Source organism: Somniosus microcephalus, chromosome 16 (assembly GCF_052327205.1).
Source record: "Somniosus microcephalus isolate GS21.2 chromosome 16, FLI_Smic_1.0, whole genome shotgun sequence".
Lineage (NCBI taxonomy): Eukaryota > Metazoa > Chordata > Chondrichthyes > Squaliformes > Somniosidae > Somniosus > Somniosus microcephalus.
The window spans coordinates 57,966,523-57,986,209 of NC_141002.1; the positions used below are offsets into that span (position 1 = coordinate 57,966,523).

Consider the following 19,687-nt stretch of genomic DNA (forward strand, 5'->3'; position numbering starts at 1 on the left):
TTTCCAAAAATAATGTATTTCAGAGGCCTGATTCCTTTACTCTGTACTATCTGGTTCTATCAGTCAGTGTGGTTCTGTGGTTTCTGGCACAATGTTCAATTGGTTGCTGACACAACTGCACAACAAGTTCCAACAGTCAGTATAAAACCTAACTGTATGGCAGCACTACAACGTGCTCATAGTTCAGCTATGAGACTTTTGCATTTTGCTATTTACCCTTCTATTGTTACAAGATTTATTGGTAAGTATTAAAATTAATTCAGCATTCAAACCTAGAGATCTTTGTAGTCCAGCAACAATCTTCATAGTCTAGGCACTGACCTTGCTAATATTGAGTAATATGAGTGCATAAGTGGAATTATTGCAATGTATGTTCAGAGCTCTAGTTTTGGACAGATGTTTATGATTTACTAGGAATCTAATCCATTTAGTTGATGTCCAATGAGAAACAAAGGGCCTTAGAGGTCTTTTCCCCCTTCTCTAATGTTTTGATATGCATCGCTTTAGAATTCACATGCTGTATCTCATTTCAAATAAAAAGATTAGATGGATGATCTCATCCAGGATTTTATCAGTGTCAGCTTGTATCTAGCCACAACAGGCAAATAAAAGTAATATAAGTCACTCTGTGATTTGCCATTCCTGTTGGGTACCAGCTCATCATTAGTAATTCATCATGTTGGGAATTGCAGACAGAAACCCATGGCATGTCTTTCCATGATGCTGCACATAATATGTATAACAACCTACAATGCCACACATAGCCGTGAATAGAAACCTCCTATTCCATGGTACCCCACTTTGATATGCGCCATGTCATTTCATCTGCATGGGGACAGTCCTCAAAGTTCCTGTAATTTCACAAAAGCCCTCTATTAAGGCATAACCTTAACATTAGAGCTAGACCATTCAGGGGTGATGTCAGAAAGCACTTCTTCACACAAAGGGTAGTGCAAATCAGGAACTCTCTTCCCCTAAAAAGCTGTTGAGGCTAGTTCAATTGAAAATGTCCAAAACTGTATTAAGGTTTACAGAACCAAGGTGGATAGATGGAGTTAAAATACAGATCAGCCATGATCTAACTGAATGGTGGAACAGGCTCAAATGGCTGAATGGCCTACTCTTATTCCTATATTCCTATGTTCCACTGCAGAGAATCCCAAAAGAACAGACTCAGATTGGAGCTCAAGGACTTGCTGCCATCAGTTATGGTGCTCCTAAGACAGCCCACAGCTATGATTAGGACCATGGGTCAGCAATGCTTCCCTGGAGGTGCCACATGCCCCAAAGTGAACTGCACCTTTGTTGTGTGCTAAATAATGGTGCATGGTTGTAGCCAGTGGATGCCTCCATAGTAGTCATCATTCTGTGCAAGGCCTTTTCAGACTCTCAGCGAACTCAGTGAATTGATGGTACTTAGCAAGCAACCTCCTTTTACGGACAGGTCCTGGCTGGCACTATTTCCAGAACCCATCATCTAAGGCCAGCCTGGAGTTGGCCCTCCAGTCTACTTCAGACTACTCCTCTGCTGCTACCTGCACTTGATCCTCCTCAGTCATGATCTGTCCTTCACCCAGTACTGGCAGCTCAAACTCTAACTCTACTTCATCCCCCAGAGTGGATATTCCAGGACTGATGCTTGCGGCAGATGAAGTGAGTGGCATGGTGTCATGTGAAGTGTATGATGCCTCTGCTTCTGGCCCTGATGGCTCCTGTTCCTCGGGCAGCTCTATGGAAATACAACAGGAAAAGTACCAATTGGAATCTGCAAGCTGTTCCTTGGAACACATGTTCAGCAGCACCTAATATGAGGTATTGGTGCCAAGTAAGTTGGCTATTAGCAAGAATGTATGTGAACGAGCTATTCCCTGAGGGAAGACAAAGATGGAAGTTTGGCTAATTACCTGTAGATTCAGGGTGCCACCTGCATGCTCCTCTTCAATAGGGTGCAAGGACGTCGGCCCACAATGCCCAGGGTTAGCTCCTCAAACCATATCAACATGTCCAGTTTTTTTTCTATTGTGGGCTTCCTTGGCCTGCAATGAGAAAACAGTAACAAATTTACTGACTGTTTCCAGAAGCTTTGTGGTTTCCTAAACAAGAGTGTAAAAGCAGGCAGCATGCAAATAGGTACTGAGGAAGTCTTTAATGGGTGTAGCTACCATAAGTGAAAGGTAAAATAAAAAGCAAAATTTGCAAATTCTGGGGGCTCGATTTTACCAGACCCGAGGAGGCGGGTTTGGAGGCATGTGAGTTGTCAAAATCGCAAAAAATGCCGGGTGGGCCTGATCCCGCCTCTGAGCAATTTTCCCACATTCGTGGTTTCAGACCCCGTTTCCATCCCGCCTCCAAGAGGTGGGATAGGCCCTTAACAACCAGTTAATTGCCTCTATAATCCCATTTTGAGAGACCTTTCTGATTTTAGCACATTTCCACAATCCTGCACGTCTCCTCTGGAACACGCCAATTAATCCTGGCGGCCTCACAAGTGGATTGCATACTAACAGCTGCAGCTCCACCATTAAAAAGGAGTTTTCACCAATGATCATCTGCAGGTGGCAGAACTTTGTTGTCTCAGGTCTGGGGGAACTTTTAGCAGGCATACTCATTATTGTGGAAGTTTGGAGCCTGACACCCATCTCCAGTATGACTTCCTGGGAAACCCCTCTCCCCACCTTGACTGAGCGCTTTCTCAACTGAGGTATATACCAGAAGCATGGAAACCATTTATTTCCTTTACTCCTGGACATCAGATTCGGACGAAGACCAGCCGCGGCAGCAGCAGAACCCTGAACAACAGCACCAACAGCAGGAGCAACAACAGGAGCGCCAAGCTGCTGCTCAACCACCTGAAGCTGCACAGGCCAGAAGGCACCAGCACGCGAACACATTGCTGCCCGGGATGCAAGGGACGCACTCATGTTGGCCAGATTTGCTTAGCCTACACAATCAAACACTTCTTACCAGAGCATCGACAATGGACAAGAACCTGCGGATTCCTATCACTCTGACCACCATACAGGAAACTTTCGTTTATCCGGAGGTTAAATGTCCGGAAAGCTCTATCTACCGCCAAAATTCAGGAGTCGGTTCAGATAATTTTTTTTCTTTTCGTTGCTTCTTTCCTCCAGTCCTGGCTCTGCAAGCGTCTCTGTAGCTAAGCAACAGCTACAGCTAGACGCTTGCAAGCTGCGCCGACTGTTTTGAAGCTGTTGCTAAGCAACAGGGTTTGTTGCTTCACACGGAGCTCTGAGCTCCGTATGTTTTAACATTAGCGCTGGTTTCTACGGCAGTTTTGATCTAACGGCACCAGCTCGGTCCCGTCAGTGCCGGATACCAGAAAGTTTCCTGTACTGACAATTGCATGTCGCTCAAAGCCCTCAATATGGAAGTCCCATTTGTGAAATAACACAGGCCACAACTTCAACAGTTTGCCATCAAATCTGTTTATCATATCAATTCAAAAATTAATAAAACAGATCACCCAAGTGACTACCCTTGTGACTACTTGTGCTTTATCTTCCTCTTATGTGTGCTCCTACGTGGTGCTTCCCCTGTGGCTTCAGCAGATGTGGAGGCCCCTCTTGCTGCTCCTTTCTTGACACCTTTGGTGGCCATCCTCTGGGGTTGCGAATCTGTGAGGGTTCGGCAACAGTCTGCTGCTCCTGCAGCTGTGCAGGGGCTAAGACACCCATCTCAGTTGGGTGAGGACTCTGGTGGGGCTCTGACCGAGGGCTTTGCAGTGGCATGGTTGTGTGAGCGCTTGGAGAGGAGCCCCCACTTCCTTGTTGTCTGCCATCAACATCCCTCTCATTGGTCAGCCCCACTTCAGAGCTAGTAAGTGGCTTGAAAGCACCTTGCTGCACTTCAGGGGGGCCATGAAGACCCATTTCTGCACTGGAAGTCATACACCAAAGGACTTCCATGAAGGTCTGGTTTCTATGCTCAATAGCTGACCATCGCTCCTTAAGAGATGTCAGTCTATTCTGAACAATGGCAATGTTTTCAATACCCTAGCGACTAAGCTCCTCCATGGCTGTAGCCATCCTCTCCTCGGCTGTAGCCATCCTCTCCTCTACTGTAGCCATCCTCTCCTCTACCATAGCCATCCTCTCCTCTACCATAGCCATCCTCTCCACTACGGTAGCCAGCCTTACCACGGAGGTAGCCATCCTTTCCACGGAGTTTGCCATCCTTTCCATGGTGATGCGTTCATGCGCCAATGCCTCCACAAAGGCTCTGCTCATTTTCGCGATGGACGCCTCCATTCACTCCACACTCGCAGCGACCCTGGAGACAAAACCTACCAGAGACTCCTACACCTGTTCCTGGAGTTCCAGCACCACCCTCCTTCTGGATGGACCCGGAGGCACAGGGTCAACATGCAGCTGAGCCAAGCTGGCAGAGTCCTGCGCCCTCCGACGAGGTCGCTCCACTGCTGTCCCTGTCTCCACCATCTGCTGATGCTCACTTGTGATCTGTGATACACCAGGTGATAACACTACTCTATCCCGCGAAGGTCCCACCGAGGTGTGAGTGTCTGCGCTGGTGCTGGGTGCACTGAATTCTGCTGACGCTGCACCCTCAGAGGTTGCAGCTTCCTCTGAGGAGTCTTGAGGCTCAGGCTGTTCCTCCTGGACAGTGGGGATGGGGGCTTTCGATGGTCCTGTGGAGGAGTAAAGGAAAGAGTTAGAGATGTGAGGTAAAGGTTACATGCACATTGAATTGTGCAGATGATCATAACTCAATCTGTTAGAGCATCAGAATCATTATCAGTCACTCATGCAATGTCAATGAGAGAGATGCTAAACTATTCTGTCACCAGCTTGCTGTGATGCGCCCGTCTGTCCGTCCCCCACTTGCGCATCGTCCTCCACTCCGGCGATCTCCAGGGCCGCCTCCTCCGAAGTGGTGAGCTGGGCTACTGAGGGTGGCCCTCCTCCTGTCCTTGCTCTTTCCCTCTTATTGTGGGCTCTCTTTTCCTGCAATGAGGGACACAAGTGGAGTTTGAGTGAGAATGAAGGAGTGAGTGTAGAGAATTCATAGCATAGATGTTTAGAAGGAGACAAAGGGACCTCCCTGTGTGTTGTAAGTTGTTGTCATTGCATCACAGTGATAGGGAGTGTGAGGGCTGCATGGTCAAATAGTTAAGTGAATGTGACCATAGAGAGGGAATGGGTACAGGTGCAGGGATGTCAGTGTCAAGTGGGATGTGGAGGAAGTGGTTGGTAAAGCAGAGTGCTGGTGATGAGAGGCGATGGGGATCAGATTGAGGGTGATGGGAATGTCATACTCACTTTTCCTGTGCGGAGAAGGCCATGAAACCTCTTCCTGCACTGCAGCCAGGTTCTGCTGCACATAGAAATTGCATTTACCTCTTGGCCCACTTGCAGCCACACAGCTTTAGTCTGCTGGGGAGGCTTTTTCCTCCCTGAGGAAGGGAAGAGCACCTCCTTATTTGATCTTGCTCCCTCCACCAGAGCTTGGCGGGAGGCCTCATCGAATCTTGGAGCACACTTTGTTCTACTGGTGAATATAATTGGTGAAGGAAGCGCTCAGAACAATGGGCATAAAGTTTAAAGGCTGAAAAATAAGCAAGGCTGCTTGCAGGCCTTAAATCCAACAGCATTGATGACATAATCGGAGGCGACTTTCTGTATGAAAAGGCTCATTGGGCCAGGGTGTAACCGATATTTGCGGTGGCCAATTTCCTATGGCCCCTGCCGCAATCGCCAATTATTGTAAGTGGTTTCGCCCGCCCGTAGCGAGCACGCAAACCCCCTTACTACAAGGTCTGGACGATAGGGATTACTGAGGACGGATTTGAACACGGGCAGCGTTTTCGGGCTCACCCGTACAGTGTTTATTAAGGTTAACAAAAACCACTCCACTCACATACAGTATAAGCAGTGTGAACACAACAGTACAGTTTAAAACAGTACAACCCTGACTTGCCCAACAAGTCCCTGTCATGCTGACTTACCATGGCCTAAAAACACCCTCCCGTGAACTAAACTATCACAGGACGTGATACAAAGCAGACGACACAAAGCTGGGTGGGCGTGTGTGCTGTGAGGAGGATGCTGAGACACTCCAGTGTGATTTGGACAGGTTGGGTGATTGGGCAGATGCATGGCAGATGCAGTATAATGTGGATAAATGCGAGGTTATCCACTTTGGTGGCAAAAACAGGGAGGTAGATTATTATCTGAACGGCAATAGATTGGGAGAAGGGGAAGTGCAACGAGACCTGGGTGTCCTTGTGCACCAGTCGCTGAAGGTAAGCATACATGTGCAGCAGGCGGTTAAGAAGGCAAATGGTCTGTTGGCCTTCGTAGCGAGAGGGTTCGAACAGGGACAGGGATGTGTTGCTGCAGTTGTACAGGGCCTTGGTGAGACCACATCTTGAGTATTGTGTGCAGTTTTGGTCACCTTATCTGAGGAAGGATGTTCTTGCCATGGAGGGAGTGCAGTGAAAATTCACCAGACTGATACCTGGGACTTCCAAAAGGCATTTGACAAGGTTCCACACAAAAGATTACTGATCAAGATAAGAAATCACGGGATTGGGGGTAATATACTGGCATGGGTGGAAGATTGGCTATCTAACAGAAAACAAAGAGTTGGGATAAATGGTTCATTCTTGGGCTGGCAATCAGTAACTAGTGGTGTTCCACAGGGGCCAGTGCTGGGACCCCAACTCTTTACAATCTATATTAACGATTTGGAGGAAGGGACCGAGTGCAACATATCCAAGTTTGCCGACGATACAAAGATGGGAGGGAAAGCAATGAGTGAGGAGGACATAAAAAACCTGCAAAAGGACATAGACAGGCTAAGTGAGTGGGCAGAGATTTGGCAGATGCAATATAACGTTGGAAAGTGTGAGGTTATGCACTTTGGCAGAAAAAATCAAAGAGCAAGTTATTATCTAAATGGAGAGAAACTGCAAAGTGCTACAGTACAAAGGGATCTGGGGGTCCTGGTGCATGAAACACAAAATGTTAGTATGCAGGTGCAGCAGGTGATCAGGAAGGCCAATGGAATCTTGGCTTTTATTGCAAGGGGGATGGAGTATAAAAACAGGGAAGTCTTGCTGCAGTTATACAGGGTATTGGTGAGGCCACACCTGGAATACTGCGTGCAGTTTTGGTTTCCATATTTAAGAAAAGATATACTTGCTCTCGAGGCGGTTCAGAGAAGGTTCACTCGGTTGATTCCGGAGATGAGGGGGTTGACGTATGAGGAAAGGTTGAGTAGGTTGGGACTCTACTCATTGGAGTTCAGAAGAATGAGAGGCGATCTTATCGAAACATATAAGATTGTGAGGGGGCTTGATCGGGTGGATGCGGGGAGGATGTTTCCACTGATGGGTGAGACTAGAACTAGGGGGCATAATCTAAGAATAAGGGGCTGCGCTTTCAAAACTGAGATGAGGAGAAGCTTCTTCACTCAGAGGGTAGTAAATCTATGGAATTTGCTACCCCAGAGAGCTGTGGAAGCTGCAACATTAAATAAATTTAAAATGGAGATAGACAGTTTCCTAGCAGATAAGGGAATTAGTGGTTACGGGGAGAGGGCAGGGAAGTGGACGTGAGTCTAGATTCGGATCAGCCATGATCCTATTGAATGGCGGAGCAGGCCCGAGGGGCCGTATGGCCTACTCCTGCTCCTACTTCTTATGTTCTTATGTTCTTATGGCAGGAATGACGTATGAGGAGAGATTGGGTCAATTGGGCTTATACTCGCTGGAGTTTAGAAGAATGAGAGGGGATCTCATTGAAACTTATAAAATTCTAACAGAACTAGACAGACTAGATGCAGGAAGGATGTTCCCGATGGCGGGGGAGTCCAGAACCAGGGTTCACAGTCTAAGGATAAGGGGTAAGCCATTTAGGACAGAGATGAGAAGGAATTTCTTCACCCAGAGGGTGGTGAACCTGTGGAATTCTCTACCACAGAAGGCAGTTGAGGCCAATTCATTAAATATATTCAAGAAGGAGTTAGATATATTTCTTAAGGCTAAGGGGATCAAGGGATATGGGGAGAAGGCAGCGACAGGGTACTGAGTGTGGATGATCAGCCATGATCTCATTGAATGGCAAAGCAGGCTCGATGGGCCGAAAGGCCTACTCCTGCTCCTATCTTCTATGTTTCTAGGACCCTTCCAACGCTAAACCCCCTCTGGTTTGGTAGGAACATACAGGCACCCACTCACACAGCTAAGTGATCTTGTGGGTGAGTAGGCTTGGCAATACTCACCTAGATTGCCCTTTTGATCTTGCTTGCAGCTTTCTCCCGTGCATCTCAGCTACCTGGTTCCGTACCGGCCTTGCGGCATGCGAGTCCTAGCCTTAGTCGAAGTCCGTCTCAGTTGGAAGAGCAAGGCTCAGCTCCCCTTGATGTTCCGTTGTTTGGAGGGCAGGGGGAGAGAGAGAGAGCTACCCAAACTGTTCTCTGATATACCCCTCCAATACACAAACCGCAGCCTGTGGTATTAATGGACACATGGCCTGGGGGAATGGTTTTTGATCTCTTGAATGGTTTTTGATCTCTTTTCGATCTTCCTGCCGATTAACTTAACGAGTTCATCTTGACTAGAACAATGAGTCATCAGCCTTGTTAATCAAGACTTTGGAGTGGGCCTCTCGGGCCATTGTTCCCAAGTACAGTACATTTCCATACGAATGAGTCATCTCCAGCTTGAGTGGTTTTTCACTACTTCCCCCCCCCCCCCCCCACCCCACCACCACCCAAGCAGCCAGTCCAGTTTTTAATTGGGGCTAAAAATCCATGGGGTCTGAGCCGGCTGCTTACAAGGGGTTCCCACACACTGGAAATCAAGTGCCCAAAATCGCACTTTTGTCCCACTTCACATCGTAGTCGGGATCCTGACACGACGACCACCAGACATGCCCCCAGCCTGCCCCCAATGGCAAAATCGTGCCCTAGAAATCCGAAACAAAAACAGAAAATGCTGTTAACACCCAGCAGGTTGGTCAGCATCTATGGATAGAGAATAGACTAGTTAATGTTTCAGATGGAACCCTTCCTCAGAACTATTAAAAAATATATAGTTTAATAGCATTTACAAAGAAACAGAGCAAAGGGAAGGGAAGAAAATAACATATACATACAAGAGAGGAAGTAGAATTAACTGTAAAATGCTTAAAAGGAAAATAGGAATTAGTTAACTGGCTGAAGTGGTATCAACATGGGATGATAAAAAGCATAATAAAATAAATTAAAGGCATTTAAGACCCAAAGATAATTTATGAATAGCTGAGGTGGTTGAGGGTAAGGCAAGTCTGAAATGGAAATTGCAAGGGCTGGCAAATTGAAACAGAATCCAGCAGTTTGAGCAGAAAAAATCGGACTGAATCCAAAGGTGCAGACAGCCCCACCAATACAGTGTTCAGACAGAAAGTCCGCACCCCAAGCACCAACCCACTCCCGCGTCCAAAATAGTGACATGCCATTCCACCATCACCAGCATTTCTTGCCGTAAAAGAACTGGGAGCTGAAGTTAAGGTGTGAAGTTATTAAAGTAGATTTTACAGCCTGAGGGCTGCAAAGTGTCTAATAGAAAGATACGGTGCTGTTCTTCAAACTTGAAGTGAGCTTTATTGGAACAGTTTAGGCAACCAAAGATGGAGAGTGAGAGTGGGAATGGGAAGGGGAATTGAAATGGCAAGCGATAGGGCCTCAGAATTATACTTGTGGACAGAATGGAGGTGTTTGGCAAAGCGTTCAACTAATCTGCATTTAGTTTCCCCAGTATAGAGGAGACCATGCCGTAAGTAATGGATACAATGGACAGTTGGAGGCAATACACGTAAACTGCAGTCTTGCATTGAAACAAGAGTGTTTGGGGTCCCTGGATAGGGATGCAGAGGAGGTGAATGGACAAAGGACCTGCCTAATTTGGAAAACTTCTTGAGGGTGCTTAATTTTTCCTCATCTGGGAGGTTGTCCTCTTGACACTGCTTTGACCTGCTCAGCCACCTCTTCTCAGGCTGTCCTGATATTTTGCTGAAGTGAGTGTTCCTCGTAATAAAAAATGCCTCCTTGCCAGAACCCCCTCAACATGACTTGCAGGGCTATCTTCCTGAAGGGAACGGTTCTTGCTCTACCCTGGAGTTGTTTGACCTCTGGCCCATGTCTGGAACACTTGCAGCAATTTGGAAACAAAAGAAGCTATTCCCTTAAAGCAGGAAGTGCAAGTACAGCTTTAAGGTGCTTCAGGTGCATTTTCACTGTCCTACACAGGAAATCCTGCATCCCCAACTACTGCGGTCCCAGTGCATTGTGCAAAATGCACTGGAAGCACAACAGCTATATGATACTGAAGGGACCTGATAAAAGCTGGAGAGATCCTATCAGTGAGCTGGTGGCATAAATTGCACTGCACAAGCCGCCCATGCCAGGTGTGTAATTTCAGGCCCTTGGTACCAGATTCCTATGGTAACAGTTTGGTGATATAACAATTGTCAAAGTTGAAACATTCATCCCATTATTCTAGGTAGTTTTAGAGCTGTGTTTTAGGAATGAAGCAACAGTGTTCTAACTCTCTGTACCATGTAGTCCCAAAATATGAAAGTTTTATGTAATGCGTCAATTGTTGAGCGTATATAAACCACAAAGGATCTGATTTTCAAAATGTTTTTAAGAGCCACACCGTTATTTGGGGTCGCATGCTTTTGCACAATTTGTGTTTGTAGACTCTTTCGCCTAAACATTTGATCGCACCGTGTGTAAAACAAGGACCTAAGGATTCATTATGGCAGGCGGCATGGGCACACTCCTCCTGCGCTGGAAGTGCACTGTCCGCCACATTGGATCGGGCTCCTCCGTAGGCGTCTAGGGCATGGCATCAGAATTATTAAAAAGCCTCATTAAAATATTAAAGTAAAGGTCGTATGCTTTTTTGAAATTGGTTTGCCCCAGTGCATGGCTCGCCATGCGATGAACTCACTCGTGGCACTAACAGGCAGCAAGAGCCCTTCAACAGTGTTATTTAAAGGCCTCATCCGCTCCATACAGGTCAGTTGCTGGTTCCTCCTTTTCGGCTGCTGGTGCATTTTTGCCTATTTTCTGCTTTCTACAACTGATGAGTGACTTCTGCTAAAAACCTTTTGCTGGTACTGGACTGCTTTTGTCTGCCTTCACAATAGTTTCACAGCAGTAATGGGTGGTCTGGCAGGGCTGCATTTGGGCCTGGAGGATAAAGGGAAGCAGCCACGAAGATAGGAGAGAGCAGGAGCAGTTGGTAGAAGAGGGAGGAGGAGGGCACTCTGCAGGAGGCCATTCCCACAGTGGGTCTTCAGGTAACACTTCTCCTACCTTAACTTCACTGAGGAGCAATGTGTCACCAAGGAGGCTTTCACTGAGCTATGTCACCTGCTGCAGTCAGAACTTGAACCTTGAACCTGTGCTTGGACAGCACTGACTGTGGCTGTCAAGGTCAGTGTGGCCCTTAACTTTTATGCCAACTTGTTCCAGGCCGCAGTAGGTGTAATCAGAGACATCTCCCAGTTTGCTGTGCACCGCTGTATCAGGGACCTGATCGAGGCTCTCTACACTAGGAAGAACAGCTATATCAGATTCCCAATGGGCAGAGCTAAGTAAGACATAAGAGCACTAGGTTTTGCCTACTTTGTAGGCTTCCCTGGTCCCAGGTACCATACACTGCACACACATTGCCGTGCGAGCTCCCAATCAACAGCCTGCCATCTTTCTCAAATGAAAGGGATTCAACTCCCTGAATGTTGTGCAGCTTATTTACAACCACAGGCAGCACATCATACAGGTCTGTGCCTAGTTTCCTGGCAGCAGTCATGTTTCTTTTATCCTGCACAAGTCTTCTGTGCTGCCTTTGTTCCAACCAGGTCACAGGCTAGTTACTGGGCGAGATGGGGTATCCCCTTCAGACGTGGCTCATGACTCTTGTCAGGAACCCGTGCACAGCTGTAGAGCTGGTGTACAAGAGCCATGGTGTCACTCGAAATATAATTGAGCAGACCCTCAGTGTGCTCAAACAACGCCTTCGCTTCCTGGACTGTTCGGAAGGAGCTCTGCAGTACTGCCCTGGCTGATTTGTGGCTGTCTGCTACATATTGCATAACTTTGTAATAATGAGGGACCAGCCCATACCACCACCTGAGTAGCAAGAGGTGCAGGAGGAGGAGGAGGAACGGCATGAAGCTGAGGATGAGCTTGAGCAACATTGACCACCAGTGCCCTTAGCTGCCAGAGCTTTTAGACAGCAGTTCATCTAAGACCGCTTCAAGTAAACCATCTCTCACATGCCCAGTACACCAACAATCCCACAATCCTTATCCCCAACGTCATTACTACCATCATCTGATTCCCTTTCTTCAGTCCAGTTTTATGGGTCTTGCCCTTACTTCAATACACATATAAACACCAACACCAAGCCCAACACCAAGCCCAGAAAAAAGTGTAAGCCAGTGAGTCAATTCCATCTGTGTATAATATTTAACAGGAATAATTAAGAATCACCCTTATGCAACCTTTAATTAAAGACATTTTAACCTACAGTTGACAATCAAACTTTATCATGAGAGTGCCTAATTTCCTTATGCATCCTATAGATAAAAACGTCTTCAATTCACCTTCCTAGATTTTTGTCTTTAATAGACCCAGGCCTAGAAATTCAGTATAGCCACGTTCGGGGCGCTAAAGTCGGGCGGCCGCTAAAGTTTGCGCCCGGCGCAAGTTCGCGCCACCTTCGCCGATATTCAGTCGCATCGCCCCAAGAGGTTGCTGCTGCGCTAAAACAGGCGATGCACGACTATCATTAGGTGCTAAGCCGGCGGTCCGGGGCGATACCCCCGAGGGCGGGCGCAGCGCAGGTGCGGCGAGTTGCTGATTGACGGCAGACACTCTGGCGCCGGTCAGCTCTTAAAGGGGGAGGGTGGACTTGTCTGGCTGCCATGCCCTGCGCACTGCAGCCCTGAAGCAAGGCCTGACCAATGCTGGTTCATCAGTTCTACGCCCTGGACCATGGTGAAGCCCGCTATTCTTCCAAATCCCATTGTACGCTCTTGCTGCTTGTCCAGGGTCATGGGGAAGGAGATGTACTGACGTCTCCTTCTGAAAAGGGCATTGTTCACCTGTCGGATGCAGCAATGTACCGCGAACTTGGAGATGTTGGCAATGTCCCCAGTAGCGGATTGGAAGGAGCCGGTGGCATAGAAGTTGAGAGCCACCGTCACCTTCACTGCCACCGACAGAGACGTCCTGCTCCTCAGCTGTGGCTGCAGATCTCTGCGAAGCAGGTGGCAGATCTCAGTGACCACCTCCCTTCTGAATTGCAGCCTCCGAACACACTGCTCCTCAGACATGTTCAGATATGAGAACTGCTGGCGGTATACCCTGGGTGGGTAAGGCCTCCTGTGCCGACACCTGTTGGCCCTTCTCCGTCTGGCCATGACTGGCACTCTCTCACGGCGTCTCTGATCCCTTTGAATGCAATGCAGAAAGCCAACGTTTCCACCCATTGTAGCCCCCATTACAGTATATGTGGCGACTCAAGGCTATGGCACTGAAAGTGAAATCCAAGTGCAAAGCTCTGGCCTGAAGCCAGAAGTACCTGTGCGAGCGCTGAGTCAAAGCAGAAAGCTCTCTGCCTTTGTCTCTCACACAGAAGGATTGGCACAAAATGGCTGTCACTTATAATGCAGGAGGAGTCCCCTTTAAATAGCGCCCCCCGCACCCCGCAGCGACTGGGAACTGTTCCCCTCTACCAGTCGCTGGGGGCGCCAGGCGCAAAGAAGGGCGGCGCCACTGAAGTTCCGGTTTGGGGCGCACAAAGGGCGTTGCACGATGAAATGACGTCAGGATCTGCGCGCGCAGCTGAGCGCGCGCAAAGACTTTGCGCCGACGCTAAATCTCTAGTGAAGTTGGGGAGAGGCGCAGATCGCGCTGCGCCCGGCCGCTAACCGCCTAGCGCCCAACATCTCCTCCTCCTAAGGCGCTACCGACTGGCGCAAGCAACTGAATTTCTAGGCCCCAGTCTTTTCTCATTCCATCATTGGCTAGAAGATAAAAATATAAGAATGCAGATGGTGGATTGGTGCTCATCATTGGAGTTTAATCCCCTGCTCTGCTACATTGGAGGTTATCAATGCTTTGCTGTGGGAAAGTGTTAAGCAGGTGCAATGCCTTTCCACAGGGAAGAAAAATCAGAAGGGTCATCACCAGACTGCTCTTGTGCACATCTATCAGACGGGTCAAGACAACATAGGCAGGAACAGTTGACACACATGAAGCACATGGCCTGGAGAGAACAGAAGGGCCAAAAGACAGGAAATATTTGAGTAACATACCCTGAAAAAACTGAGTTTGGAAGAAGAGGCAATTTCAGCCTACTTATTATTATCCTGTTTCAGGACCTAATATGATCATTGCTCATTTTCCTTTAGTCTAAATGCATAATCCTTTTACTGTGTGCTGAAGCCATCCATTCAATATCACTTTTGAAGCTTCAGCTGAGTCAGTAATGACTGCACTAGGTGGCAGTGTGTTCCATAACTCAACCACAAGTTTTCAATCATGATTGCTGATTTTCCTATCCTGGCTGTGCACAAAATACCTCTGCAACCACGCTATGAATTCTCTTCATATATTAGAAGTTATCCTTTCTTAATTTTCTCCCCCAGTGAGGATAGATTTGGCTTCCTTGACCTTTCTCCATAGCTCTAAAACCTGGAACTTGTTGCCACTCACTAAACACTTTCTACTGCTTCTGTTTGCTCTTTGTTAGACTTGTCGATTGTACGCATTCAGGTAATAACTGGACCAATATATTGCTATTTTCTAACCACCAGCAACATATTGTATTAATTCGACAGTACATTTTATTAGCAAGAATCATGGTTAAATAACAAAACAAACTAGAAATTAAGCCCTTCACTTCTGTAAATAAATCAGCAATACAGCAGAGCTGTCAATTGTACTTTAAAAAAAAAACAAGTTCAGGGTCACAGGTGTGGGGATAGGCCTGAGGGTGGAGGAAACCATGATTAAGTGGACTTATTTTGTTTTTGGGTCTTTTCTGCTTTTTCTTTTGCTTTGAAATGTTAGGCTTCATGTTTTGGAACACTTGCATTACCCAACTCCCAATGCCTTTGAAAGTGTCTTCACCAGCTATAATATGTAGGTAAGCTTTCCGATATGCACCAAAGATAATGAACAGAACAATCGTTCTGGTAATTTATTTAGTTACCAGAATTTATCTTCTCACAAGATTGGGAGGTGTAGTTAATGCAGAGGAAGAATGCGACAAAATATAGGAAGACATTATTAAACTTGCAGAATGGGCGTGTAATTGGCAAATGAATTTCAATATAGGTAAATGTGAGATGGTGCATTTTGGTAGGAAGGATAAGGAGGCCACATACTGCTTGGATAATGGGGCTGGATTTTGCCAATCGGGAGCTTTTGCAGGCGGGAGTCCCACTTGTCGAGTTTCAGCCCCGTCTCCATCAACTTCTGGCCAACTCACGCTATTTTCCCTTGATTGACCTTGTTAAGCCCGCCCAGTGGGTTTAGCAGACCAATTAAGGGAAAGCCGGTTACAGAGAACGTCAGCGTATGACGTTTCATCTGTCAAAAATTTTTGACAGATGAATTGTCATCGTTTGACAGCTCTGTGAAGCTGTCAAACACTGATATTCTCTGTAGTTTGATGAGTTCTTGAATTCAAGACCTCATCAAACCTCTTTCTTGTGCAGAAATTAGATGGTTGTTGCATTATGCAATGGCCATCTGTCATCTCTGCCGTGGAGGTGCGAGACTCTCTGCATACCCACCGACTGAAGCCTGCAGGAAGAAACAAAGGTAAGTAAACTTTTTCTAACACTTTCCACTTACCTCACATACTCACCTCTCCACACTTGCACCCATCACTTACCTTCACAGTGCACTTTTGCACCCCTCTGACCCCTGCAGACCCACTGCTCGCTTTGGTGACCCTGGCGGGGTTCGGAGCCTTCGGGAAGTCCGCACTTGTGTGGGCAAAATGGGGATAATCCTCTTATCTGCCTGTTAACTACCTGTTAACAGGCAATTAAGTGGCTGTAATTCCCTTCCTGCCTCCAAGGAGATGGGACTCGGCGCGGGTCGGCTACCCGCCTCCTGGCAAGATGGCACGGAGGCGGGTTGGGGGCGAGTTGTGCATCTGCCCCCAAATTCTGCCATTTTCCCGGCAGACTCGCCTCCCCAGGGCTGGCAAGATTGCGCCCTAAGTGTCTAAATGGGGTAGAGGAGCAAAGGGATCTGGGGTACAAATACACAAATCACTAAAAGTAGCGACACAGGTTAATAAGGCCATAAAAAAGCAAACCAAGCATTAGGGTTCATTTTTAGAGGGAAAGAATTGAAAAGCAAAGAAGTTATGTTAAACTTGTGTAGAACCTTGGTTTAACCACACTTAGAGTACTGTGGACAGTTCTGGTCTCTATTCCAAAAAGGATATAGAGGTATTGGAGAAGGTACAAAAAAGATTCACAAGAATGATACCAGAACTGAGCGGATATCCTTATCAGGCGAAGCTGAACAGGCTGGGGCTCTTTTAGAAAAGAGGGGTGGCCTGATAGAGGTCTTTAAGATAATGAAAGGCTTTGATAGGGTAGGCATAGAGAAAATGTTTCCACTTGTAGGGTGTTGAAAATTAGAGGACATAAATATAAGATGGTCTAATAAATCCAAAAGGAATTCAGGAGAAACTTCTTTACCCAAAGAGTGCTTAGAAGAGCACTACCACAAGGAGTAGTTGAAGCAAATAGCATAGATGCATTTAAAGGGAAGCTAGAAAAGCACATGAGGGAGAAAAGAACAGAAGGCTATGTTGACAGGGTTAGATGAAGTGGGATGGGAGGAGGCTCGTGTGGAGCACAAACACCGGCATGGGCCTGTTGGGCCAAATGGCCTGTTTCTGTGCTGTAGACTCTATGTAACTATGCAAGTACAGGAAACTTTGGTTTATCCGGAGGTTAACTGTCCGGAATACTTGAGCCACCGGCAAAATTCAGGAGTCAGTTCAGTAAGTTTTTTTTCTTTTCATTGCTTTTTTTTCACTAGTCAGGCTCTGCAAGGTCTAGCTAAAGCTGTTGCTAAGCTACAGAGACGCTTGCAAGCTACGGCCGACTGTTTAGAAGCACAGGGTTTGTTGCTAGATACGGAGCTCAAAAGCTTCCGTATGTTTTATGTAGTAACCTGGGAGGTTATGAGTAACCTGATCCACCAGGTGGTGCTGTGGCAATTGGTCTCCTGAGTTAAGTCTGGTCTGTACTGGTTGTACTCTTTGTTTTTGCTGCCTCATGGCAGAAGCTTTTATGTGCAAGTGTTGATTAAACCATGTTACGGAGTTAACCTGTGTCTGTCTCCATCTATGGCCACCTCAAGATACCACATATGGCGACGAGAATAAAGGACGGAAAAGTTTTGGTGGATCAGTCATAGTTACGGAGTATTCGGAAGAGGTGCTTGTGTTGGTTAGCAAACTAGTCAGAAAAGCACGAGGCTAGGCCGCGGGAGTCGAAACGGAGTTTGATTTTTTGGGCTGAAGTGACCGGACTCCAAGGATGGCAGGAACAGTAGGCTCCGTGGCACCTTTTGACAGCAAGTCGCAGTCTTGGGAGGAGTATTGTGAAATACTGAGCCATTTCTTTATGGCAAACGAGGTGGACAGTGCTGAAAAGAAAAGGGCCATTTTACTGAGTTGTGTGGGAGCGCAAACCTATACACGGATGAGGAATCTGCTGAGCCTGGAGCGGCCAGGAGAAAAATCTTTGGACGAGTTGGTGAGTCTACTAAAGAATCATTTCAATCCGAAACCTAGTGAAATAGTACAGAGATGGAAATTTAATTTGAGGATTAGGAGGCCGGAAGAAAGCGTTACTGAGTATGTGGAGGAGCTTCGGAAGCTCGCACAGGACTGTAGTTTTGGAAATACGCTCACAGTCATGTTAAGGGACAGACTAGTATGCGGAGTTAACGACGACAGTATACAGCAAAGGTTGCTGTCAGAAGAAGGATTAAGATTTGAGACGGCACTTAAAAAAGCACAAGCCATGGAGACGGCTAACAAGGACTTTAAGGACTTAAACAGTATGAGCAAGGAGAAATGGAGTAAACCAGTGGGAGGAGCTGTTTTCAAGATGGAAGCTGGCGTGAAAAGTCCACCAGTCGGGGTTGGGGATTGCTACCAATGTGGCAGGACGAGCCATTATGCAAAGGACTGCAGGTTTGCAAAGGCAAAGTGCCACAATTGTGGAAAAATAGGGCACTTAAAGAAAGTCTGTAAAAGGGCAGTGAGTGAGAGAAGCAGTGCTAAAGGGGCAAAGCATGCTAAAGGGGGGAGGGAGAAGTACACAAAGCGGGCAAATTACATACAAGAGGAGGAAGAGTCTAGTGAGGAGGTTTTCACTATATACAGTATAGACACTTCAAGGCCCAACGTACCCCCTCTCACTCAGTATTTGATAGTGAACGGAGGTCAAGTAAAGTTTGAGATTGACACCGGATGTAGTGTAACCATAATGTCGCAGACTGAGTACGCCAAGCTATGGGGGGAAGCAAAAGTACCAGAGCTAGGTACATGCCCCATTAGTCTCAAAACCTACACAGGACAGAAGGTGGACATTTTGGGGGCAGCCGAAGTACAAGTGGAACACAAAGGAGTCACCAAAGAGCTTACGGTGGTAGTGGTAGCAGGGTCAGGGCCAAACCTGTTAGGGCGAGGGTGGATCAGTGAGTTGAGTGTGGACTGGCAGGCAATGAATAAAATGGAGGACAGTACAGAGGCACTGCAAGAAGTGCTGATGAAGCATGAGTTAGTGTTCAAGGACGAACTGGGCACCTTAAGTGGAGCCACAGCCAAGATTCATGTAGCCAGTGATGCCACGCCTTGTTTCTTTAAACCAAGGTCGGTACCTTTTGCAATGAAAACCAAGGTTGAGGCGGAACTAGATCGCCTGCTAAAGGACAAAGTAATAGAACCAGTGAAATTTTCAGACTGGGCGGCACCAATAGTCCCGGTATTGAAGCCCGACGGTAACGTAAGGGTGTGTGGTGACTATAAGTTAACAGTGAACAGAGTATCATCACTGGAACAGTACCCCATTCTGAGAATGGAGGACATGTTAACATCGCTCGCTGGGGGAGAAAGATTCAGCAAACTGGACATGAGTCATGCGTATCAGCAGATATTGCTAGATGAAGAATCAAAAAAGTTTGTCACGGTGAACACGCACAAGGGGCTGGTCACATATGCCAGGTTACCATTTGGTGTCAGTTCTAGCCCAGCAACATTCCAACGGACTATGGAGGGCATTCTGCAGGGCATTCCAAAGGTGGCCATGTACTTAGATGATATTCTGCTAACAGGAAGTGATGATCAGGATCACGTAAAAACACTGGACAAAGTGCTACAGCGGCTGGAAGAGGCGGGGCTACGCCTGAAATGGAGTAAGTGTAGTTTCATGGAGAAGGAAGTTACATTCCTGGGACATCGGGTGGATGCCACAGGCCTCCATCCATTACCAGGGAAAGTGCGGGCAGTGCAGGATGCACCTGCACCCACCTCAGTGACTGAACTGAAAGCCTATCTAGGGCTCCTGAATTATTATAACCGGTTTCTTCCAAACTTATCGATGCTGCT

General features: G+C 47.1%; 1 long non-coding RNA gene across 1 annotated transcript in view; it reads right to left on the reverse strand.

Moving 5' to 3' along the window:
- Positions 1–19,687, reverse strand: part of LOC147106209 (uncharacterized) — a 50,396-nt gene that overhangs the window by 12,838 nt on the left and 17,871 nt on the right. The window contains exon 2 of the long non-coding RNA XR_015081387.1: positions 1,905–2,036. This is a non-coding gene — a long non-coding RNA (uncharacterized LOC147106209). The remainder of the gene's footprint in view (positions 1–1,904; positions 2,037–19,687) is intronic.